This window comes from Vulpes vulpes, chromosome 3, assembly GCF_048418805.1.
Source record: "Vulpes vulpes isolate BD-2025 chromosome 3, VulVul3, whole genome shotgun sequence".
Taxonomy (NCBI): domain Eukaryota; kingdom Metazoa; phylum Chordata; class Mammalia; order Carnivora; family Canidae; genus Vulpes; species Vulpes vulpes.
This window is the reverse complement of record NC_132782.1, coordinates 119,949,855-119,976,282: the sequence shown is the minus strand read 5'-3', so window position 1 is coordinate 119,976,282 and position 26,428 is coordinate 119,949,855. Positions and strand designations below refer to the sequence as shown.

Sequence of the window (26,428 nt, the reverse complement as noted above, 5' to 3'; positions counted from 1 at the left end):
TCTCAAAAATCACATTCCAAGAAAATAAAATTTAGGATGCTAAATAATTTGCATTACTTGAATAAGTATTAAATTACTTGATAGGTAATTGCTTCGAAAGCCAATGACCCATGGGTCGACAATAGTCTTGGGAGAGCCCTAAATCTTTATATATGGACATATGTGAATGTGTCTTCAGAAGCCTCTAGTTATATTTACAAAATCAAGGAAATTAGAAATTATTCCCCATTATATCCATTTTTGATAGGCTATATCATGAGTACATCTCAGCAATATTTCTAGCATAAAGCATACTATCTTTAAATACTTAAGATAAATTTCAGAGAATTTTGTAATAAATGGAAATATTTTTAAATGAAAATAAATGTTCTCAAATTCACTTTTATTAGCCTGATGAGTCCATAACATTTATTAGTATTAAACTTATTTTTATTCCCTTCCAAATCTGTCAACACACCCTAATACAAACATCTTGTTCCTAGCAGCTTCAGTTAAAAAACCTCTGACTTCATATTTTCCCACCAAAACTCCAAAGTGCCCTCATGCTTGTGCATTTCCCAGCATTACCCTCTACTAAGTCAGTAATTCTCAGACAGAGAGCATAATTAAGGAAAAGACTGATTAAAACACAGATTGCCGGGTCATAGTCTAGAGTTTCTGATGCAGTAGGTCTGATGTATAGCCCAATGTAATAGAATCTGATTCCATTTTTGATGTTCACTTAGGGAAGCTTTCAAACCTCACCAATCCTTTTACCCTTTTAGTCCTACATCTAGACAAGCTGTCCAGAAAGCCCGTGTGGTCCCTCCTTTGGTACTGTTGGGAAGTGCAGTCAAGCAACACCAATTGCTGCCTCACCCCCAAACTACTATAGGACTCCAATGCCAGTCCCCATTCTCTGTTTCACAAGCCATTTTTAAATCAGTTTGAGAGCTTACTATGATCTCAGAAATACTATCATGTGAGTTACAAACCTTTTCAAATGTTCTTGGTGTGTGTGTGTGCATGTGTGTGCGCACACACGAGATCCATAATCCATATTAATATCCAAACAAAATGTGGAATGGGGGCTCCAACACATATCTGTAAGATGATCATGACACCTAAGAAGTTAAATTTCTAGAAAACTTCCAGTGTACAGCTATGGCAGTGGTCCAAGAACCACCTTTTAGAACCATTTTCTAAGGACTCACATTGATTCACAGCTGATCCATTCTGCAGAGTGCATCTAAATCTCTCTTCTTTTTCAGAAATCTTCCATTTCATCTTATTCTGTAATTATTTCCTTATCCCTAACTAAAGTTCAATCTTATGATGAGTAGATACCATATGTCAGTTTTTGAAATTTGCTTGGAAATAGCATTGAACTAGATTCGTAGAATTATTCACTTGTTTCTTCATTCCATGTATGTACTAAGATTTTTTAAAAAGATTTAAAAGAATCAAGCCCCTATTCCCAATGTGTGTACGCACACACAACCACACACATATTTATTCAATAATTGTAATCTAACCATTGCATGAGATATGTTACATAAGCTCATTAATTTTTTACTGAATCTCTGCAAGTTAAGTTTATTGCTTTCAGTCCATTTTACAGATAAGTACTTGGAGAATAAAGAATTTAAGTGGAAGATACAGTAGTTAAATCCAGATCTGTGTAACCCTAATTCCTTTTCTTTAGTTATTTCTATACTATAGTCAGAATATAATACAGCAGAGCAACAGACTCATAATGTAAGAATGTAAGTAAACAATTTTTATAAAACAGAAGATTTGTGGTAGAAAATAGTGGAAAATAAGTTTTTTCTTTTAAAATTGCCATATATTTACAGAATGTGGTAAAAATAATGCAGAATGTTCCCATGTTCCCTTAACCAAGTTTCCCCTAATAGAAGCAAACTTGTTACTGTAGTATAATAACAAATTCAAGAAATTGACATCAGCACAGTGCATGAAATTTTTGTAAGATTGCTCCAGTTTTACATATACTCATTTGTGATTGTGTGTGTGTGGGGTGTATGTAGTTCTATGCAGCTTTGTCACATGTATAGATTCACAAGACCACTACCACTATAAAACCATTACACTGCCACAAATCTTGTGCTACCTTTTGTAGTTATACCCATGCCCAGAGTGTCTGTACCATTTTACATTCTCACCACCCATGTATGAGAGGTCCAAATTCTCTGCAACCTCTCTAGCATTTGATATTGTCAATAGTATATTTTATTAACTGTTGTAATATATGCATAGTGATAGTTCGTGTTTTTTTTTTTAAGATTTTATTTATTTATTCATGAGAGACACACAAAGAGAGAGAGAGGCAGAGACACGGGCAGAGGGAGAAGGAGGCTCCATGCAGGGAGCCCAACGCGGAACTCAATCCCGGGACTCCAGGATCACGCCCTGTGCCGAAGGCAGGCGCTAAACCGCTGAGCCACCCAGGAATCCCTGTTCATTGTGGTTTTAATTTTCATTTGCCTAATCACTAGTAATGTTAAATACATTTCCATGTACTCATTTGTCATCTGTTTATTCTCTTTGGTGAAATGTATGATCATTTATTTGCCCATTTTCTATTTGGATTATTTGTTTTCTTACTGTTGAGTTTTGATCTTTTTTTAATATATAGAAGTCCTTTGTCATATATGTTGTTTGCAAATATTTTCTCCTACTCTCTAGTGTGTCTCCTCAGCTTCTTAAAAGGGTCTTTGGCAGAGCAAGGGTTTTAACTTTTTATTAAGTCCAGTTTATTTATCTTTTTTCCATCTGTGGATCACGGTTTCTGTTATACATATACGAACTCTTCATCAGGGGATCCCTGGGTGGCACAGCGGTTTAGCTCCTGCCTTTGGCCCAGGGCGCGATCCTGTAGACCCGGGATCGAATACTACGTCGGGCTCCCGGTGCATGGAGCCTGCTTCTCCCTCTGCCTGTGTCTCTGCCTCTCTCTCTCTCTTTCTGTGTGACTATCATAAATAAATAAAAATTTTAAAAAAAAGAAAGTTAAAAAAAAAAAAAAAGAACTCTTCATCAAGTTCTAGGTCCCAAAGATTTTCTTCTAAAAGTCTCATAGTTCTACACTTTACATTTACATCCACAATCCATTTTGAATGCTTTTCTATAATTTTTGAGGTTATTTTTATTGTTATTTTTTAAACTATGCATGTCTGATTAGGCCAGCACCATTCCTCCCATCTGCCTATCCTTTTTCTTCCTTCCTTCCCACCTTCTTTCCTTCCTTCTTTTCTTTCTTTCTTTTTCTTTCTTTCTTTCTTTCTTTCTTTCTTTCTTTCTTTCTTTCTTTCTTTTTCTTTCTTTCTTTCTTTCTTTCTTTCTTTCTTTCTTTCTTTCTTTCTTTCTTTCTTTTTTCTTTCTTTCTTAATTTCTTTCTTTCTTCTTTCTTTCTTTCTTTCTTTCTTTCTTTCTTTCTTTCTTTCTTTCTTCTTTCTCTTCTCTCTCTTCTCTTCTCTTCTCTTCTCTTCTCTTCTCTTCTCTTCTCTTTTCTCTTTCTTCTTTCCTTTGTTCTTTCTTTCATTCCTTTATTATGTTTATTAAAGTATAACTGACAGGGATGTCTGGGTGGCTCAATGGTTGAATATCTCCCTTTGGCTCAGGTGGTGATACCAGGGTCCGGGCTTGAGTCCCGCATCAGGCTCCTGAAGAGACCCTGCTTCTCCCTCTGCCTGTGTCTTGGCCTCTCTCTCTCTCTGTCTCTCATTAATAAATAAATAAAATCTTAAAAAAAAATAAGTATGATTTACATACAATAATCTATTAGCTTCAGGTATACATCATAATGATTCAGTATTTTTATATATTATAAAATGATGGCCATGATAAATCTAGTTTCATCTATCACCATACAGTTATTACAATATAATTGTAATACCATTGTAATATTATTATAATAATAAAATAATTGTATAAAATATTGTAATAAAATATTTTTTTAACAAAAGCATTTTTCACATATATTTCATCTTATTTCACATATCAGTTTTGCATAATATCTTTTAAGTATATTCATGTTGTCACAAATGAGAAATTTCATTCTTTTCTAAACCTGAGTGATATTCCATTTTAATATATTGCATCTTTTTTATCCATTCATCTATTAATTGACACTTAGGTTACTTCTGCATTTTGGTTATTGTAAATAATGCTGCAGTGAACATAAGGGTGTATGTATCTTTTCAAATTAGTGCTTTTATTTCCTTAGGATAAATATTCAGAACTAGAATTGCTGTGTTGTATGGTAGTTCCAAATTTTTGAGCAACCTCCCTATTGCTTTCTATAGTGGCTGCACCAATTTGTGTTCCCATCTGCAGTGCATGAGTGCATTTTTCTCTACATCTTTGCCAACACTTATTTCTGGTCTTCTTGAGAATAACCATTCTGACAGGTGTGAGGTGATATCTCATTTTGGTTTTGATTTGCATTTACCTGATAGAGTAGTGATGAACATTTTTTCATGTGCTTGTTGGTTATCTGTATGTCCTCTTTTGAAAAATATCTATTGAAATCAATTCCTTATTTTTAAAATAGATTGTTTTTTATATGAAGTTGTATAAGTTCTTTATATACTTTAGATATTAATCCCTTATTTCATTTTCCTTATCTGTAAGTATCTTCTCTTATTCAGTATTTTGACTTTTTGTTTTGTTGATGGTTTCCTTTGCTGTGCAAAAGCTTTTTAGTTTGATATAATCTCATTTGTTTGATTCTTGTCGCCCTTGCTTGTGGAGATTGGTCTAAAAAAGCTTACAAAATGCTTACTATCTACTTTTTCTTTTTTAGATGTTTTATGGTTTCAAGTCTCGCATTTAAATCTGGAGTCCATTTAAATTTATTTATGTGCATGGTATAAGATAGGTGGTTCAGTTTCATTCTTTTGTGCGAAGTTGTCCTTTTTTCCCAACACCATTTATTGAAGAGACTGTCTTTTCCTCCTTCTTATATATATATATATATATATATATATATATATATATAAGAATATATATATATATATTCTTGAATCCTTTGCATAGATTAATTGGGCATTTGTGTGGGTTTATTTCTGGGCTTCTTAACCTCTTCCATTGATTTATGTGTCTGTTTTGGGGCCAGAGCTATACTGCTTTGATTACTATAGCTTTGTAGTATAGTTTGAAATCAAGGAATATGATACCTCTAGCATTGTTCTTTTTTTTTTTCAAGTTAGCCTTAGCTTTTGGGGATATTCTGTGACTTTATACAAATTTTAGGATTCGTTTTTCTAGTTCTGTGATAAATTCAACATCCTTCCTTGAAAAGAATATTCTTCTTCCATTTTATTGCCTTTAAGTTTTACCAAATGTCAGTTGTCCCTATTTCTGTGGGGTTATTTCTGGGTTCTATATTGTGTTCCATTGATTTATTCCCACTATTAATATAATAGTCTTGATTACTGTATTTATATAACAAGGGTTAAAGTTGGCTAGAGTAGTTTCTACCTTCATTTTTTCCACATTGTACCCAAAATGTCCACATGTTTTCTCATTCAAAACGGTTTTAGCTATTCATTTTAGAATAAAATTGTTTATATCTACAAAATATCTTGCTAAGATTTTGACAGGATTTGAATTTAAGTTGAGTATACATCAAATTGACTGCAAATCAATCTGAGGAGATTTAACATCTTAAGTGTCTTCTAATCCATGAACATACTACATCTCTCCACTTTTTTCATTCATTTTTAAAAATTTACTTCATCATCAGTTTGTAATCTCTACCATACAGATCCTTTGTATTTTGTTAAGTTTATACATAACTAAGTATTCCATTTTGGGGGTACAGTTGTAAATAGTTTTGTTTTTTAATATAGAGATCTAACTGACTTTTTAAAAATTTAAATTCAAGTTAGTTAACATATAGTGTAATGTTAGGTTCAAGGTAGAGTTTAGTGATTCATTAGTTGCATATAATACCCTGTGCTCATTACACCAAGTGCCCTCCTTAATGTCCATCACCCAATTACTCCATCTCCCTACCCACTTTCCCTTCAGCCACCCTCAATTTGTTCCCTATAGTGGAGAATGTCTTATGGTTTCCCTCTCTCTCTCTCTCTGTTTTTATCTTATTTTATTTTTCCTTACCTTCCCCTATGTTCATCTATTTTGTTTCTTAAGTTCCACATGAGTGAAATCCTATGGTATTTGTCTTTCTCTCACTGACTGATTTCACTTAGCATAATATCCTCTAGTTCCATCCACATCATTCCAAATGGCAATATTTCATTCTTTTTGATGGCTGAGTAACATTCCATTGTATATATGTACCACATCTTCTTTATCCATTCATCTGTCGATGGACATCTGGACTCTTTCCATAGTTTGGCTATTGTAGACATTGCTGCTATAAACATTGTGGTGCAGGTGCCCTTTCAAATCACGATGTTTTATCCTTTGGATAAATACCTAGTAATGTAGTTCCTTGGTCATAGGGTAGTTCTATTTTTGACTTTGTGAAGAACCTCCATACTGTTTTCCAGAAGGTCTGCACCTGTTTGAGTTCCCAACAAACGTGTAAGAAGGTTCCCTTGACCCCACAACCTTGCCAACATCTGTTGTTTCTTGAATTGTTAATTTTTGCCATTCTGACCAGTGTGAGGTGGTATCTCATTGTACTTTTGACTTGTATTTCCCTGATGCTGAGTGATATTGAGTATTTTTCCATTTGTCTGTTAGCCATTTGTATATCTTCTTTGGAGAAATGTCTGTTCATGTCTTCTGCCCATTTCTTGACTGTATTTTTGTTTTTGAGAGTTGAGTTTGATAAGTTTTTTATATATTTTGGAAACTAGCCTTTCATCTGATATGTCATTTGCAAATATCTTCTCAAATTCTCTTGGTTGTCTTTTAGTTTTTTTTAATTGTTTTCTTTGTTATACAAAAGATTTTTAACCTGATGAAGTCCCCAAAGTTCATTTTTGTTTTGCTTCCCTTGCCCCTGGAAACATATCTAGCAGGAAGTTGCTGTGGCCAATGTCAAACAAAGCCTGTGTTCTTCTTTAGCTTCCTATCAAGGAACCTTTCTAACCTATCAAGGTTCTTGATAAAAACCTTCAAGAGAATAGGAATAGTGGGAACTACCTCCACATCATAAAAGCCATATACAAAAGACCCACAGCTAATATCATCATCAATGGGGAGAAACTAAGAGCATTTCCCCTAAGGACAGGAACATGACAGTGATGTCCACTCTCACTGCTATTGTTCAACATAGAACTGGAAGTCCTAGCCTTCCAGACAACAAAAAGAAATAAAAGGCATCCAAATCAGCAGAGAAGACATCAAACTTTCACAACTGGCAGACAACATGATACTCTATGTAGAAAATCCAAAGGACTTCACCAAAAACTGTTAGAATGGATACAGGCATTCCACAAAGTCACAGGATATAAAATCAATGCACAAAAATCTGTTGCATTTCTAAACACCAACAATGAAGCAGCAGAAAGTGAAATAAGGAATTGATCCCATTTATAATTGCACCCAAAACTATAAGATACCTAGGAATCAACCTAACCAAAGAGGTAAAATATCTGTACTCTGGAAACTATAGAACACTTATGAAAGAAGTTGAGGAAGACACAAAGAAATGAAAAAGTATCTTGTACTCATGAATAGGAAGAAAACATGTTGTTAAATTGTCTATATTACTGAAAGCAATCTACACATTTAATGCAATCTCTATCAAAACAACACCAGCATTTTTCACAGAACTGGAATGAACAATTTTAAAAATCGCATGGAACCAGAAAAGGCCTTGAATAGTCAAAGTAATGTTGAAAGAGAAAAGCAAAACTGGAAGCATCACAATTCTGGACTTTTAAAAAAATATTTTATTTATTTATTCACGAGAGACAGAGACAGAGAGAGAGAGAGGCAGGCAGAGAGACAGGCAGACAGAAAGGCAGGCTCCCTACAGGAAGCCTGATGCGGGACTTGATCCCAGGACTCCAGGATCATGCCCTGGGCCAAAGGCAGGTGCTAAACCACTGAGCTACCCAGGGATCCCCACAATTCTGGACTTTAAGCTGTATTACTAAGCTTTAATCATAAGACTGTATGGTACTTGCACAACAGATACACTGATCAATGGAACAGAACAGAGAATCTGGAAATGGATGCTCAACTCAATAGTCAACTAATCTTTGACAAAGCAGGAAGGAATATCTGATGGAATAAAGACAGTCTCCTCAACAAACGGTGTTGAGAAAATTGGACAGCCATAGGCAGAATAATAAAACTGGACCTCTTTCTACACCATAAAAATAAATTCAAATGGATAAAAGACCTAAATGTGAGATAGGTATCCATCAAAATGTTAGAGGAGAACACAGGCAGCAATTTCTTTTTATCTCTACCAAACAACAGTAATTTATGTTGGTGTGGACAAGAATTATTTATATTGCTGTCAGCTTGGTGCAAATTAATGTTCATCACAACAGCATCTTTTTGGTTTCAGGTCTCACATTTAGGTCTTTAATCCATTTTGAGTTTATTTTTGTGTATGTAAGAAAGTCATATGGTTTCAACCTTTTCCATGGGCTCTCCAATTTTTCCAACACCATTTGTTGAAAAGACTGTCTTTTTCCCATTGTATATTCATTCTTCCTTTGTTGAAGATTAAATGACCATATCACTGTTGATTTCTAGTTTCATAGCATTGTGCTAAGAAAAGATGCATAGTACAACTTAATCTTTTTAAAATTGCCAAGACTTATTTTGTGGGTTAATATGTGATTTCTTCCAGAGGATGTTCCATGTGCACTTAAAAAGAATGCATATTGGGGATCCCTGGGTGGCTCAGCAGTTTGGCTCCTGCCTTCTGCCCAGGTCATGATCCTGGAGTCTTGGGATCGAGTCCCACATTGAGCTCCCTGCATGGGGCCTGCTTCTCCCTCTGCCTAGGTCTCTGACTCTCTCTGTGTCTCTCATGAATAAATAAATAAAATCATTAAAAAAGAAAAGAAAAGAATTTATATTTTTCTACTTTAGGATGGAATGTTCTGAATATAGCAAATCCATTTGGTCCAGTGTTTAAAACCACTTTTTCCTTGTTGATTTTCTATTTAGATGATCTGTCCATTGATGTAAGTAGGATGGTAACACCCCCTACTATTATTATATTACTATAGATTAGTTCTTTTATATTTATCATTAACTTTTTTTATGTTTTCAGGTGCTCACATGTTGAGTGCATAAATATTTGCAGTTGTTATGTCTCTTTGTTGAATTGTTTCTGAATGATTATATTATGTCCTTCTCTGTTTCTTGTTACAGACTTTGTTTTAAAGTCATTTTTTTTCTGATATAAGCACTGCTACTCCAGTTTTCTTTTTTTTCACATCCATTTCCATGATAAGTGTTTCTCCACCCACTTTCAACCTATATGTGTCTTTACGTCTGAAATGACTAATGACTCTCTGTAAATAGCATATAGATGTGTCTTTTTTTTTTTTTTTAAATCCATTCCATCACCCTGTGTCTTTTAGTTGGAGCATTTAGTCCATTTACATTCAAAGTAATATTGATAGTTATGTATTTATTGCCATTTTGTTGTTTGTTTTGTGCTTTTGTGGATATTCTCTGTTCCTTTCTTCACTGTCTTCTGTCCCCATAAATTGGCTTTCTTTATATAGGCACTTGGCTTCCATTCTCTTTATTTATTTTTTGAATGTCTATTACTGGTTATTATTTTGTGGTTGCCATTAGGTTTTACATAACTTCTTCTTATACCAGTGTATATTAAGTTGATGATCACTTAAATTTGAACCCAGTTTTTACACCTCTCTTCCCTGCCTCATATTTAGGTATAGGATGTCATCATACTTTATATATGCTTATTTTGTGAGACCCTTTATTTTTACAGATACACTTTTTTTTTTTTTTTACTGTTTTTGTGCTTCCTACTTTTCTTATTTTTACTTATGGTCTTTACTGTCCATTCAAAGAATCATCTTTAACATTTCTTATAGAGCTGGTTTGGGGTTTTGAACTCCTTTCACTTTTTTTCTTTTTTTCTGAGAAACTCTCTATTCCTTCTATTCTAAATGACATCCTTGATGGATTTTTTTTTTTTTGTTTCAGCACTTTGAATATAATACATTATCATCTATCCTGAGCAGTTTCTGCTGAAAAATTTGCTGATACCCTTATGGGGTTTCCCTTGTATGTAACTGCTTTCTTTTTTCTTGCTGCTTTTAACATTCTTATCACTGTTTTTTACCATTTTAATTATGTGTCTTGCTGTAAACCTCCTTGGGTTGATTTTGCTAAGGGATCTCTGTGCCTTCTGGATCTGAATTTATTTACTTTCCAGATTTGGGAAGTTTTCAGCTATTGTTTCTTCAAAAAAATTATCTGTCCCCTTTTCTCTCTTTGACCTCTGTATCTGTTTTGGTGTGTTAGGAAAGCCAGCTGTGTCTCCTGTTCATGAAAGTAGTAGGTGGGGTACACACTTTCAACAAGGTGGGACTGGTCCTCTTCTACAATGAACGTGCAGCCATTGCTGAGACCAAAGTTGGCCATGCCTGCTCCACAAAGTGCAAGCACCTCCCTGAGACATGACTGGCTGTTGCAGGGACCAATGCCCCCCCAAAGCATGCAGTTGGTAGATGAGGTATAGGAAGAATTTGTCCTGGTCTTCTGAGGAGGGGATATGCAGTGCAGAGACTGAGCCAGGCCTGGCTTGAGATGGTGGGTATAGTGTAAGCAAGTTAGGTAGTGAATGCTGGCACCCCACTGGTTCATACAATTGACAGTGTGTTTATGTTGGGAGACAAAGGAGCGAAATGGTGCCTGCCAGCTCTTTGTTCCTGCAGAAGTCCCTCAGTGAACTAAGATTAATGAATAACTTTTCCTGTTGTATGCCCCAGGCATTTTTCAAACTGCTGCTGGATCTCTGTGGGTGTTTGTCCTGCTGTTTTCCTGAAGGACAAGGATTCAGTTTCCTATTGTCCTCCTGGCTCTCCCAGAGCCAAGCTTACAATTTTTAAAGTTTCAGACTTTAAGTCCCACTGGTTGTAAGAACTCATGAAATTTGGCTCCTCTAGTTTTCAAAGCCAAATGTTATGGGGCTTTTTCTTCACCTTGTAGACTCCATGGTTAGTCCATTTCTCTCTTTTCTTCATTCTTGTGGCTCTCGCCCTCCAGCAGCCAGACCTGATATATTTCCTGTTGGGCTGGCTGAGAGACAGGGGCACCCAACATGGCGTACGTCTCAAATTGGGTCAAAATGGCTGATCTTCCCGCCAAATCAGCCATGGCCACCACATCATCTCCAGTAAATCGAAGCCTAGACGGGAAACTGAAACTTTCCATCCAGGACTTTCCATCCAGGGACCACCCCCCATTGTCTCTACTATCCCCATCCCCAGCCAATCACCTAGGGACACGGTCTTCCCTTGCCTAATTTGGCAAGGGACCCACCCGGATCCAGACCCGGAACCCATAAGGCTTAAAAACCTCCACACTCCACAACCGGGGCGACTTCCCTGACTCGGGCCACCTCTCTTAGTCACAGAACCTTGCCCGAGAGCGCTCCCCATTAAAACACTCTCGAACCTACTGCCTGGCTCTGCCGTTTTTTTGTTTTGTTTTGTTTGTTTATTTGTTTGTTTTTTTATTTCTCCACCATTCATTTGGAAAAAACCTAACATTTCCACCCTCTCTACTCTCCATGTGGCCTTTTCTCTACATTAATTGTGGAGTTTGTTCAGAGCATTTTCTGGTTTATTTACACTGAGGTGGGTATTATGTAGCCATATGCACGGGATGAGGTGAGCTTAAGGTCCTTTTACTCCATCATCTTCCCTGGAAGTCTGTAATTGATTTTTGTATATTGACCTTGTACAATGTAACGTTGCTGAAGTTATTTATTAGTACAAGGAGTTTTGCAGATATCTTGTGATTTTCTACATAATCATTCCATAATCATTCCAATAAAAATATGGAAATTTTTATGTTTCTAATCTGAAGATCTTTTCCTTTTCTTGCCTTATTGCACTAGTTAGGACTTTGAATATTATACTAAGGAGAAGTGATAATAGCAAATATCCTTGCCTTTTTCTTGATCTTAAGGAAAGACTTTCAGTCTTTCTCCATTAAGTATAATGTTATAGATTTTTGCAAATACACTTTATTCAGTTGAGGAAGTCTGCTCTAGTCCTAGAATGCTAAAGGAAATAAGGTTTGATATAAAATTATGAACAAACTGCAGGGGGTAGTAACTGCTAAGTTATGTAATTTGAACATAAATTAAGGAAATGATTAAGAGTTGTTAAATCCTATTAAACAAGTACCTATCAATAGAACAATTGGAGTGTGAAAGAACTAGATATAAAAACATCAATTTGGGCAACTATTACAGTAGTCAGCTGTGAGTCTAAGTTTCTGAACCAGTTTAATGTCTATGGACGTAAAAGATAAGATGTGAGTAAGGATCAAAGGAGAACTAGACTGAGTAACAAACAAGGGGCTGATGTCAAGTCTGGCTGAGGTTTCAAGCCTGGGTGACATGATGGCATTAATAGGGACAGTGAAGTTACAAGGACTAGAAGAAACTACAAGAAGTAATGTAAACAGAAAATTTGATCTATAAATGGAATTTCAGGTTTATAATTACTTATGAATTAGATTTTTTTTTTTTTTAGGAGACAGTTTTAACATCAAGTTTACTAGCAGTTTTATGGTCTATATTTAGATATATAATGAAATAATTTGTTTATAATTATTTTAAATAATCAGGAAACATATTAGTTTGTGCCAGATGGTTAAACTGCATAAAATTGCCAATATCTACTTTTTGGTTTACTATTTTTATGGTTCAATCTAATTTTACAATTTTTAATCCCTTATCTAAAGCCTTTTGGCCAAGTAGATGTATGATTTATAATAGATAGATAGATATAACCCATTTATCTATATTTTATTTCTGGGTATGATATATATATATATATATATACATTTATTATATATATACATTTATTTTAGTAAAGCAATAATGCATATATACAGAACATTAATTGCCTCCCATAGCAGAAGTTAGAACAGCATGCCAAAATCAAACATATTTGTATTTTTTTAACAAAAATGTAATATACACACTGAACATAATAATATCAATAAATAGCCTCATTTAAATTTAGAACAGAATTTGCTATCAAATAAGTTATTTAGAATCTTGCTTTTCAGAACTTTTTAGATTTTCCAAGTATAAAAAAGAGTTTATGGACTTCCATGGGCTATCTCATGCTATAAATATTTTGTTTATTTTTAAATGTCCCCTTTTTTGTTATAAATTTAAATATTTAAATCACTTATTTATATTTGAGTTTTATAATGAATTAAGATTTTAATGAAGATCATAAACTAAATTGTTTTGTTTTCTTTGTGATGGAATAATAAAATATTATTGCTTGGTTAAACAATTCAAATTCAGAAATCATGACCTCCTATATCCTTAGGGAGAAACCTATCTTAGCAGGGAGCAATGCAGCTGTACACACTTGTAATTCAAAGGCACTGAGGCAAAAACTGTCAAAACATTACTAAAATTGACAAGGTATATGGTTCAGTAGTCTAGGAGCTGATGCATTGTAAACCAATTGGTGATCAGCTTAATAATTTGCATAAAGTTGCACATTTATGAAAAAAAAAAACAGTACTAGCTATTATAATTAAATTTCAAATCATGTTTGGAAGAGAGGTATATGAAGTTGTGGGCATTTATCATGAAGTCAAATCTCCTGCTTATCAGCAAAATAATCAATAATCAAATTTAAAATACTATTGTTTTAATGGAAAATTTTTTACTATTTTCTCAGTATTGATTTTTAAGGCTTACCTGTGTCAAAAAGCCAATTCTTTGTTCATTAACATAGGATTAACTTATAAATGATTCAACATTCAAAAAAATATTTAAAAATCATTCAACATTCAGAATAGTTAAATAAGACCAAAAAAATGTTTCACCTGTAGCTGGAAACATATTGCATATCCTGGAGTTATTTTTTCTGACTTCTAAAATTCAGTCATGCATGCAAAATATTTAATTATTTACAGTTGACATTGTTATTCTAACAAGGATTGTTCTAAAGTTCCTTACCCAGTAAAGATTTTGTATAAGGCATCACTTATGGTTCTTTACCTCATTTCATTTTTAACATGATAATTATATGGTTGTGTGGGAAGGAATGTATGTGTATGAAAAAAAATGTTGTAGCTTACTGGTACAGAAAATTTTGGCTGGAGGTGTCATGCTAACATATACCTAAAGTGTGGGAGAATGTTTCAGAGGTTGGGCAGTTGGTGATGAAAATAGATACTGCATCAGGGAAAAATGATAAGGCTCTTGATAAAACTATAGCCTTTACTAACACAGAAAGTAAACAACATTCCCACCAAGCCTATTATTTGTTCTAAGGGAATGTATTAACAAAAGTTACAATGATGATATGTGATCACTGTTTTAGTAAAATTCTACAAGAGGGGATGAAGTCAAACAAGAATTGCATAAGTTGTAGACAGATAGAGAAACAGTGTAGTTAAGAGAAACTTTATTTGCTTGCAACTAAATTTTTTTTTCATTTTGTCATAAGTTCATTATCATTAAGTTGAGGAGAAAGGAGATGTACCTAGCATAAAGACCAATATGCAGCATTTTTTCTAAGCTCAGGAATTATGACAAGATGAGAAGTTTGGCTGTGGTTATTTGCAGAAGTGATTTGACAGAAGAAAAGAGAAGGAAAAAAAAAAACAGAAACTGATTAAGTTTTTAGGGGATTTGATTGTCAAAAGAAACATAAGCCCTGCCTTTAAAAAGCCTCTGTACTGTCTCTAAATCAATCTCAGACTCTGAAACTACACCAGCAGAATGCAGAATCTGAAACCTATGGTTATGCTGAGCCACTTTTGATCCTAAAGCCCAGAACAATATTCTAATAGAAGGAGCAACAACATGATAGAAGGAACCAGAATATATTGATGAGACTATGGAGCAGAAGTCAGTCTCTTCAGACCAAGACTATATCCTGATTGTTCCAGGGGACAAAAATTCTTGTCAGGGCCAATATATTTTAGGTGGTGCTCTTCTTCTTACAGTTCATACCATGTACCCTAAAGGTGCAAGATGAAACTGTCAGATTGTATTAAATAATCTGTTTAAGATGATATGTGCATTGTAAAGTAGATAGGTTGATTAATGGAAAGGACAAAATAGTAATTAACTGAAACAGGGATGTCTGTTCCTAACTAAAATAGAATGGATTGTGGCAGATTCATGCTTCCATAATTAAACTAAAAATTTAAATAAATGAATGAGTGAATGAATGAGGCATTTGAGAATGCAAAGGCAAGCCCAACTTGAAAGAACAAGACCACACTGTAAGGAGAACCATTCCATGTAGAGTATTTCCTGTGTCCGGGTGCTAGGCAAGAGGCTGAGAATCTGTCATTGATAAAAAGGATAAATATCTGATTTCAAACCCCAGAAGAGTTTTTGACAATTTTATTAGTACAAGTTTTCAAAAACTAGAGAATTGAGCAGCCAGAAACTGCTGAAAACTGAAAATGGAGGGGCATAAAATTGAAATTGATATTCAACCTGTTTTCTTATTGAGGCATTCATAAAATTCAAAAGTTATTCAGAACAAGAGACTGACAAATTGGAGACTTCTTTGAAAAGTAGAACAGAGACTTGTTTCTGCCTAGAATATAGAAAGCTGAGAACAATGTCACTCATTCTGGAAACACCAGATAATCTACAAAACCATGGTTTTTCTTGAACCTTTTAGAGAATTTAGGTCATAAGCCAAATAATCTAAAGATAAGAGCTTCTAAGAAGAGACAGAGCTTCAGCACTAGATCATCTGTGTTAAAACATGAGAGAGAGATTAGCCAGACATACAAGTGAGTAAGAATTTAGTTTAAAATTTAAACTAATTGGATCCCTGGGTGGCTCAGCAGTTTAGCGCCTGCCTTCGGCGCAGGGTATGATCCTGGGGTCCCAGGATCGAGTCCCACATCAGGCTCCCTGCAATTCTTCCTCTGCCTGTGTCTCTGCCTCTGTGTGTGTGTGTGTCTCTCATGAATAAATACATAAAATCTTTTAAAAAAATAAAAAATAAAAAAATAAAATTTAAACTAATTGCTAAGGTCTGAGTGTTGGCTGGCATGAGAACATACACAAGGTCCAAGGAGTGACATACACAAGGGGAGATTGGACCAATTATAGGCTCATCTCCATGGATCTGTATTTGGCACTCACAAAAATGATCAGGGTCAAGACAGTGGTGCAGTCCTGGAGAAGAGGAAATACTATAGCTACAAGAAAGTTACAAACTCTGACTTAGATTTTTCTCTCCTAACTAACAACTGATTAGGTTCTTAAAGGAAGACCAACAGAAACTGTTGCTTCAAGAGGAGAGGTGAATACTGCTTATGGCTAGGGGGTGGGAAAAGGAATCAAATACCTTACCCCTGCAGGAAGAATAGGAACAATCCTGAGCCCTGGTACAGGGACAGATATAAGTATACTGCTATGAAAGGGCAAAAATGTGAGAGAGTCACTCTCTGAGGCATAAGTACAGAGAAATGAGCTAAATATGAGGTGAGAGCAGAAACATTGAGAAAAACCTTCCCCTGAAGCACATGGTAACCGTGCAAGAATTTGCACTGGAAAAAGGACTGACAGTAACATAGTTGCATAAAAATTCAAATTCAACTCAACTCGACTATATTGACTCAGTTCTCCTCCCCCATTTATGCCTTAGCACAAGAAATACAATAGTTTTCAGGCATAAATGGTACTTACCTGATTTTGCAATCTACACATAATGTTCAGCATTAAATCAAAAATTTAAAGACACCCTTAAAAAAAAAGGCAAAGAAAAACTATCTATTGTAAAGAGAGAAAGCAGTCCAAAGGACCAAACTCAGATATGATAAAAATGTTGCATTGGAATGTTCAAAATAGCTATAAGTAATATATAAAAGACTCTAGTACAAAAGATTTCTAAATAAATGAGAAGATAGGGAATTTCAGCACATGAATTTCTGTAAGATACATTTAAAAACAAAAACAAAAAATTAAAAATAAATATCTAGCCATGCAATATTCAACTTATTAAAAAACAACACTGAATAAAAACCTTATCATATACCAAAAAACTAAGAATTACAACAAATTTCTTGTCAGCAATTCTGCAAACTAGAAGACAATGGGAGAAATTTTAAAGGACTGACAGATAAAACTGTCTTCCCAGAACTCTGTACCTGGTGAAAATGGGCTTCAAAAGAAAGGAAAAATAAAACCTTTTTGGATAAAAACTAGAGAATTTATTGGCTGGAGACCTGCACTACAGGAAAAAAGAAATTTTCAGGCATATCAATATAATACTAGGAGAAACTTGGATCTACATAAACATATGAATAGCTATGAATAAATTTTAAATAACTGGAAACATAAAATGTTTTTCCTCATTTTCAATTACTCTAATGGCTATCTAAAGGTGAAAGAGTAGCAATATATTGTGAGTTTATGGAAAATGTAAACATAAAATGAGTAACAATAGCAAAAAGAAATCCATTCCTGAAAAATCTTTTAGCCAGCTAGGAATAGAAAGGGAACAAAAAAATAACTCACTGCTGCCCTTGTATCTAATGTGAATGTCTGAATACTTCTCCCCTAATATCAGGCACAAAGAAAAATATCTGAACTCACTACTTCTATCCAACAACCTACAGAATATCGTTGTCAGTATAGCAAAGTAATTAAAAGAAACCAAAGTCATATATATTTGAAAGGAAAAAAGAAAATGGACTCTATTCACGTATGACATGAACTTCTATGTAAAAATCCCCAATAGTCTACAAAAAAATGCTTCCAGAACTAATCATTGAGTTTTGCAAGGTTGCAGTATTCAAAGGCAATATACTACCAATAAACAATTAGGAATTTAAATAAAAATCAGTAGCATCCACTATAACACCAAAAATATGAAATATATATAAACTTTACAAAATACATGCAAGATCAGTATGGTTAAATCATAAACACTGTTGAAAGAAACAAGAAAATATTAAATTAGTAGAAATACTCAGTATTTAGATTTCAATTGGTCTGTTACATTTATAAATTGGATACAATCTCACTCAAAATGTCAGCAAGGTGTTTTGTAGAAATTAATAAGCTGAACTAAAATGTACATGGAAAGGCAAAGAAAATATAATAGCCAAAATAAATTTTAAAAATAACGAAATTGGAAGATTCACAGTACCTGTTTTCAAAACATATAATAAAACTACAGTAATCAAGAGAGCCTGGTATTGGCATAATGATCAACAAATAGATGAGTGGAACAGAATAGAAAGCCTAGAAATGGATCCAAGCTTATAGTCAGATGATTTTTTAAAAAAAAGCAACAGAATAATCCAATAGGAAAGGGATACTTGCAACAAATAGTGTGGGAATAAGTAGATATCCATGTGGGGCATGAGGGAAAGAATTTGACTCCTATCTCAAATTATATGCAAAAATTAATTTCAGATAAACCATGGATCAAAATGTAAAAGTAACAGTTATAATGCTTCTGAAAGAAAATATATGATAATATTTTCATGACTTTGGGTAGGCAAGATTTTCTCAGGACACAGACTACAATATACAGAAAATAATTTTTATTTGTCTTCATCACCTAAAAACTTCTGGCCATCAAACCAAATCAAACCAAAAGAAAACGAAACAAATAAAAGATAATAGCTATTTGTACTACTTATAAAATAAACCTTTTGACTGAACAATGAAAGGAAGTATTTTATTGGTTTTAGTTTTCTAATCACTTAATTCAGGTAAACTAACTCAGTTTTTTTTTTTTTTTTTTTTCCAGTGTGGTCTTTAAACCAATTACATGAGCTACATGACTCAATTCCCTGGGTTCAGTACAGTACTATTGAAACAATCTCAGATAATTCAGTCAGAAAATCTGTGCTTTAGCTAACATGTTGGGTCATTCTTATTACACATTAATTTCAAATTACTTTAGATAAAATCCATATTCTGCACACCAGTTGAATTTATCCTATCTGATTGTCTCGATCAAAACTGAGACTCACTCTAAAATGTATTTATTAGTTATATTTTTCTTCCGATTTTTTACCATTTTATTCTCTTCCCTTACTTCTATGGCGTACAGGACCCTATCTTTGTACCTCTACAGGCCCACAACCCTATCTCCTTCAAGTAATCTCTTATTCCTTCTTTTGTAAGTGCTCTTTGGGTTGTACTACCAATAAAAGAATAAATATTAATGCTAATATTGACATTAACATTAATTCCAAGTATGTTCATTTTATATCTGTTTGCCCTGGATAGCTCTGCACAATGCCTGGAATATAACCCACTCACAACAATCCCTTCTCACTCAGCTCACAGATCTGCCTGCATCACCATAAACATTCAGTATTGTTTGTCTAATGAAATAAATACTGAATATGGGAATAATGATAACAAACTTACATCAAGGTGATCATTTACAAAGTAATTTCATTTTCATTTTTATCTTGGTCTCTCCCAAGAAATACCAGGTTGAGTAAAATCATTATTTATCGATGGAGAAACTGAATCATAGAAAAATTAAGAATTGCAATGGATATCAACTCATTCCTGTAACCTACTATGCAAGTGGGTCACTAGACTGGTTGATGGAAGGTGGTGGAAGCAAGGTTTAATATTTGGTGCTACAGGGAAGTGAGAAGTCATAATGTCAGGCAGATTGGGAAGGGGAATGGGTATTGTAATATTATTCTTTCACTTTATTAACAAATATTAATTTCATAGTTTGCTTGGTCTCCCACTTGTTCAATCACAGTCTGAATCAATGCTGAATATGACCAGTCCCTTTGTCTAAAAACAAATACAAAAACTCTTCTGCTGAAACAATAATACCATAGGAAGAATGCTCAGAGACTTCATTGTGATATTAACAAAGGAAACCCATTGCAGGAAAATAGGCTCTTCTAGAACTCAAATGTACAAAGTAAACATATCCTTTTTTTGTAACTACCGTCATGCATACAGGTAATCACCCAAGGGTATAGAGGTCATACCAGACTTACTCATCTCTGGAAATACAACAAGTTATAAAGCTTGTGTTACCCTTAAACTCGTAGCTATGGAATTTCATTTTAAATATTATCATGGCTTGTGGTATGGAATTTTGTTTCTAAGATCATTTTAGTCCTGGAATCTTTATTTGTGGCTCTTGTACAAGGGACAGCAGCTTCAAATCTTAGATAAAGTGAACTAAACACCTTACATAAAAGGACAGGTGTTTCCACTTCCCTGTTAATGACTCTCTAAGTGTGGGTGATGATGATCCTTATCAGTCATTACTAAATTTACTTCACAGAAATTAAGAATTAAATTACAGTTTCAAGGCTCATTAGGTCTTGTTAAATTTGTTGAATTGCCCACGTGTGTATGTCTTGTCCTCCATGGGATATCTGTAAAGCAGGTGTTTCAATTCATTTTAAGTTTGTTGCATTCTATTCTGCTCTAAGATTATTATACAATTGTGTTTGAAATTCCAGGTTGGGTTCTTATATTTGAAGATCAGACTTCAAATAGTCATATTTGACTATCAAGTTTAGCATAAAGAGGAATAATATGGAAATGGTCTCTTATGGGAGCTTTTAAAAAGGAGTATTGAATGTGAAATTCAAGGGCAGAGTAGAGACCATATTCCAAATTTTATGTCTTTCTCACTTGTCTCAATATTCTGATGCCAAATAATTCCAAACACAAGTACAAGTGGAAAAATCTTTTACATTTTTATCCATGCCTACAGGGATGTGTCTTCTAACATACTCAAAGTACAACTCATTTCTCTTTGTTTGAATGCAGGGGATATTAAATCGGATAAAAAGTACTGCTTGAAAAAAAAAAAAAAAAAAAAAGTACTGCTTGTTGTAGAAGTCCTTTTGGCCCCCATTGTCTGTATACTCTTTTGGCAAAAGGAAAATGCCCCAGACAATGTCACCTTCAATTTAGTGTTCTCTTTGAAAACTTAAACCAAATCAAACAAATTGTATATTTTGGGGTACAAAGAAGCACTAGATTCAGATGCAGTTCAAATAACTATCTGGGCTTTTAGCAAATGGTTTATATTTGTAAATAAGCCATTCTAATATGATTAGAGAATTATATAATATTTGGAAGATCAATGAATACACCTGATCTATTATTTCATGATATCATGAGATGTAGTTCATGCTTTATTTACATTGGAGTTTTCAAAACACAATGAATTCCCACATCAACTGTCTTTCAGAGGTATCCTGAGGCAATGCAAATGTCACAAAGAGAGAAGTAACTGAGAATGGATTTCAGTTTTTTTAATCCCAGTTTAGTTTCTTTTCCACCAGATAATAGTGCCTGCATTTAAGAATGAGAAGAAATACTTTACCGGACATTGATAATGATAGTGGTAGAAGTATTAGTAATACTACTACTACTACTAATAATAATAATAATTATTATTATTATTTTTATTACCTGGAGACAGTAGCAACTATAAAATTACTCAAGGACTGTTTGTTATCCCTGTGTACAGAATGTCAGTAATTTTTCTTAGATCCATGAAACCAAAAATAGGACAGTTTATGAAGTAAATGAGAGTTTTAATAGTCAAAAGCAAAATGTGTAGCAGATTTGCTCAAGAAGCTAGTGTTCTAGAGCTGGGCGGGAGCTGGCCGCGGCCAAGCCGCAGCCGCAAGTAAAAAAAAAAAAAAGAAGCTAGTGTTCTGCACCCCCATGTTTAATACCTGGGGAAATAGTACAGCAGTATATTCTGTTCGTCTGCCTATACATCCACACTCTCATGGCAAATCAACATTCAGATCCTTGAAGAGTTTCCAAAAAAGCACTATTTACAGTTGTATCACTGAAACAAAGACAACTGAGTTTCCTAAATTATATATGCCTTCTCATGTAGAGTCTGACTGAAAGAGGCATAAGATGTAAATTCTTGATACCTTCTCAACACAACCCTAAAAGGCCAGTACAATAGAATAATTATGGTCTAATAATTTATGAGTAAATGATAATGATTCAGAAAATAGGCATCAATGTCAAACATCTCAATGGCAGATATACCACTTTTCTTAATACTTGGGTTCTAAACATTTCAGAAAACAGGTGCAAGTGAAAAAAGTTCCAACTTCTTGATACCTTGAAGAATCTCCTACTCAAGTGTAATATTAAAAAGGATAATACGGTGGGAAATAGATCAGGATTTGTTAAGAGGGAAATATGGGATCGTGTTTATCATCTACTAAGCATAGGACATGGCACAGATGAGGCACTCAAAAAAAATAAACTATTGTTATTACTGTGCTTATTAATCTTACTATTGTTAAGAGTTACTCAAATCATCATTGTATCTCAGAGGTATGGCCCATGCACCATTTATTCTACAAACTTTGTGCTGCAACAATAAGTGTTATATAAATGGAATTCAAAACCATTATGGTCTCTGAAACAATTACAGTTACAACATGAAAACAACATTAATCAGTAGATTCCAATACTCTGTTAGGCAAAAATAGAACTTTAACAATAAGCTTTAACCTTTCCGAAAAGTGCTTCCTGAATGCTTCTAAGTTTTGGGACATTCTACACATACCAGAAAATTCTTCCCTGATTCTCTGCTAATGTTTAGTGTCATATCAGAAACAAACTTTTTAATGGCAATGATTCACAGCCTAATTTTGCAAATAAAAAAAAGAAAATTTCTCACTTCAGGCTTTGATTTAAAAAGCACTGATTTAGAGGAGAGTCCAGATTTTTCCAGAGACCAACATATTTAAAATGCCAGCCTGGCTTTTTTTGTTATTAATCCAGTAGATGCATTTTCTCTGCAGTATTATTGTAACCTCTATTATTTTCTGTACTAAGGCAGCAAAAGAAACCAAAATAGAAGTCTTAAAAAATTAATAATTAAATATTGCCTTAAGATGCAGTAATTTTGCTGATGAAACATTTTTTTTTTCCTTGAGGTCTGTTGAAATTCAAAACCCATAATGAATTAGGATTACAGTACCTAATAATCAGGTTTTAAAAAATGCGTTGGAATTCAGGTCATAAAAAATCACCAAAGGATACATCGTTTATAAAGTATTTTTATATGGCAGTCTATATACTCAAATACATTTTTCATTCTAAATTTTTCTACAGCTTTCCTTTTGCTCAATGTTTTCTAAATATAAAGATATCCAAAGTAACAATCAGAAAGTTAAGATTATAACAAAATAAATCACACTAATCAATTATTTAAGATTACTTCATATTGACTAGTGGTGCATTTTTTTCATAAATTAAATATAGGTAATTCAAATAGAAATATACATTTATAAATGCCACAATTAATGGAAGAACATAAAATCATGTGTAAAGATATTTTAATGTCCTCCATTGTTCTTCATATAAATTAAAAGCTCTATTTCCTTCATTAGTGTTACAACATTGAAGCCCTTCTCAGGCCAAAATTACACAGGCTAACTTCTCTTTTTAAAAAACAAAATTTGAAAAGATTATATTTCTTTAAAAGCATCAAAATTTTACAAATTAAATTGTGCATTTAAAAAGATATATATTGTTTTATAACAATTTAATTATTTTGCATTATAAAGAATCCATGAATCTCTGTGTTTGAATAAATGTATAAAATTAAATCACCTACTGCCTCCTGCTGTATACCCTTAAAAAAAAATTAAATTGTCCTACCTACTTATTCTCCACAAGCAATAGAAACTCATGCTCCAAATATGTAATATAGTGGTATGTACATATCAACATAGGTCCCTTCTAAATATCTCCATTTATTTTTTAAAATCCTGATTATATAAATATTTTCACCATAATATTTTAGGATATTTTTCAAATAAACTCTAAACAAGTACATAAATCTGTAATTAATTATATTTGTATAAGCTTTAGTTTTTCTTTAATTTAATTTTTCTTGTTTTTTTAAACCAATTTTTAAATTATTTCTACTGTTTTATGATGTTTTTGTTAGGAATTTCAAACTATGTTACAGTTTTTCTTTACTTTATCTGGATTAATTGTACCACAACTTTCATCCCTGGGAAGCATCCTTTGAAGACCATTACAAAGTGAATGCGAATCCAGTGGGAGCTGGTCTTCACTTAGGTTTAGTTGATGGTACCTGATGGAATAAGCATGCTAAGATTGCCTGTATTTGGTTCTCATTCATTGATATGAAATATAAGTTCCTTCATACTTTAGATTCTAACAATTTTGGAAAATACTTCCTAAAATTCCAGTCCAAAAAGAAGCAGTCAGTTTTCCCCCAGGATTCTGAGATTTTTTTTTTTAAATTTATTTATGATAGTCACAGAGAGAGAGAGAGAGAGAGAGAGAGGCAGAGACACAGGCAGAGACACAGGCAGAGGGAGAAGCAGGCTCCATGCACCGGGAGCCCAACGTGGGATTCGATCCCGGGTCTCCAGGATCGCGCTCTGGGCCAAAGGCAGGCGCCAAACCGCTGCGCCACCCAGGGATCCCCAGGATTCTGAGATTTAATCTGGAGGTCTCATATAGCATATGATTTGCTCCAGTGAAGAAAATTTCTTGATACTAAGGGAATGGACTAAATAACTCTCATGGCTTTTCACTTACTTATAGTGGTGTGTGGGAATGTGATTGGACTACTACTCTACTCTTTCTCCTATCAAAATCACAAAAATGACCAAACCAAAATCTCAGTATACTCTTTTGTGATAATCTGGTTTTTGTTCTTACAGAATATATGACAATGAAAGAATTATTGGAATTATTGTTAACATACATTTTTGACATAATATTAAATATTACAATCATTGGAAAGTGCCAATTCTTAAGAGAAAGTTTAGGAACTGCCTCTATTCCCCTTCATTCTCTGTTCAACTAGATTTTTATATTTTTAGCTTACCCTCTAAACTAAAGCTGACCCTCTACTGTTGTTTTCTATTCTATTCAAGTGATGTGTTTAGCTAGCCAATATAACCTGTTAACACATTGAATTTCCTAGCAGTGATTCAGTAGCTGTCACAGTAATCAGCATGGGAACACCTAACTGCTATAGAAGGCTTCCTATTGATTGCTATAAAAACACACAAATAAAATGTGAACTCTAAAAATCTATTTACAGCCATAGATATAATCCTTAAGTACAGTTTGCTGATTTTCAGCCACCTTTGCTCAAGCAACTCTTTTCTTCCAAGGACATCCATTACAGAGCAACATTATAATAAAGCCTACAATTATGGGGTATTTGGGAAACACCTATCTGTTAATTTAAAAATAAATAAATAAATAACACTTCCGTGACAATAAACTAATAAACCCCCTTGACCATACTTTATATCCATGTTAGAGTCCACTGCATAGTCAATGTTTGTCCAAAAAGCCACCATTTTGAGGACACAATGGCAAACTGAAAAACCCACTGGAGTGATAGGTCTTAAATTAAATTCCTTTCTGACGCTTCCGTGTGTTCTTAGTCTATCTCAATGGCTTTGAGTCTCACTTTTTCTTATCTGTAACATGTAAATGCTAGTTCTTCCCATTGCTAGAATTACAGCATTCAGAGGGTTTCAGAATTCTATGCTAGCTTAAAGGTTATTTCATCTAGTACCCTCATTTTAAATTTAGAAACTGAAGACCAGTATCTGGGCTCGATTGTAGTCAGAAGGCTGCTCCTGAGAGAGAAATAACTGGGATGATTTTCACAAATTTAACAACCAGGAAAGCAGAGGCAGCCATTCGGCAGAATTAATGACAGCTAACTAGCACACCTGCTTGCTATAAACAACCAATTATGCCTCCCCTAGTGTGTACTGGTTGGATAATGTATTAGTTTGCCAGGGCTGCTGTAACAAAGTACCACAGACAGAGTGGCTTAAACAACACAAATGTATTATCTCACAGTTCTGGTAGCTAAACGTTCAAGATCAAGGTTCAGTAGGTGTACCTTCTGAGGGCTGAGAGAAAGAATCTGTTCCACGCCTCTTTCCTCGCTTCTGGTGAAATGCTGGGAATCTTTGGTTTTTCTTGGCTTGTAGAAGAATCCAAATAAGGTCACATTGTAAGGTACTGGAGTTTTGAACTTTAAAATATAAGTGGAAGAGAGTACATTTAATCTACAGTAGTTAGAATAAAAATGTAGTATATAAGGATGATACAGCATGAATTATCAATATTCCATTGGCAGACTTAAATGCTCCTCAAAATATTCAGTAATTTGTCTCTCATAATGCTATTGATTTTCCAGTAATTCTTTTTCTCTAGAAAAGTGTGTAGAAAAATATCACCAGAAATAAATTGATATGTACTTTT

At 33.9% G+C, this 26,428-nt stretch overlaps 1 long non-coding RNA gene across 1 annotated transcript in view; it reads right to left on the bottom strand.

Annotated features, from left to right (window-relative positions):
- Positions 1-26,428, bottom strand: part of LOC140598357 (uncharacterized) — a 109,179-nt gene that overhangs the window by 61,421 nt on the left and 21,330 nt on the right. Inside the window, exon 2 of the long non-coding RNA XR_012000737.1 lies at positions 26,064-26,198. This is a non-coding gene — a long non-coding RNA (uncharacterized lncRNA). The remainder of the gene's footprint in view (positions 1-26,063; positions 26,199-26,428) is intronic.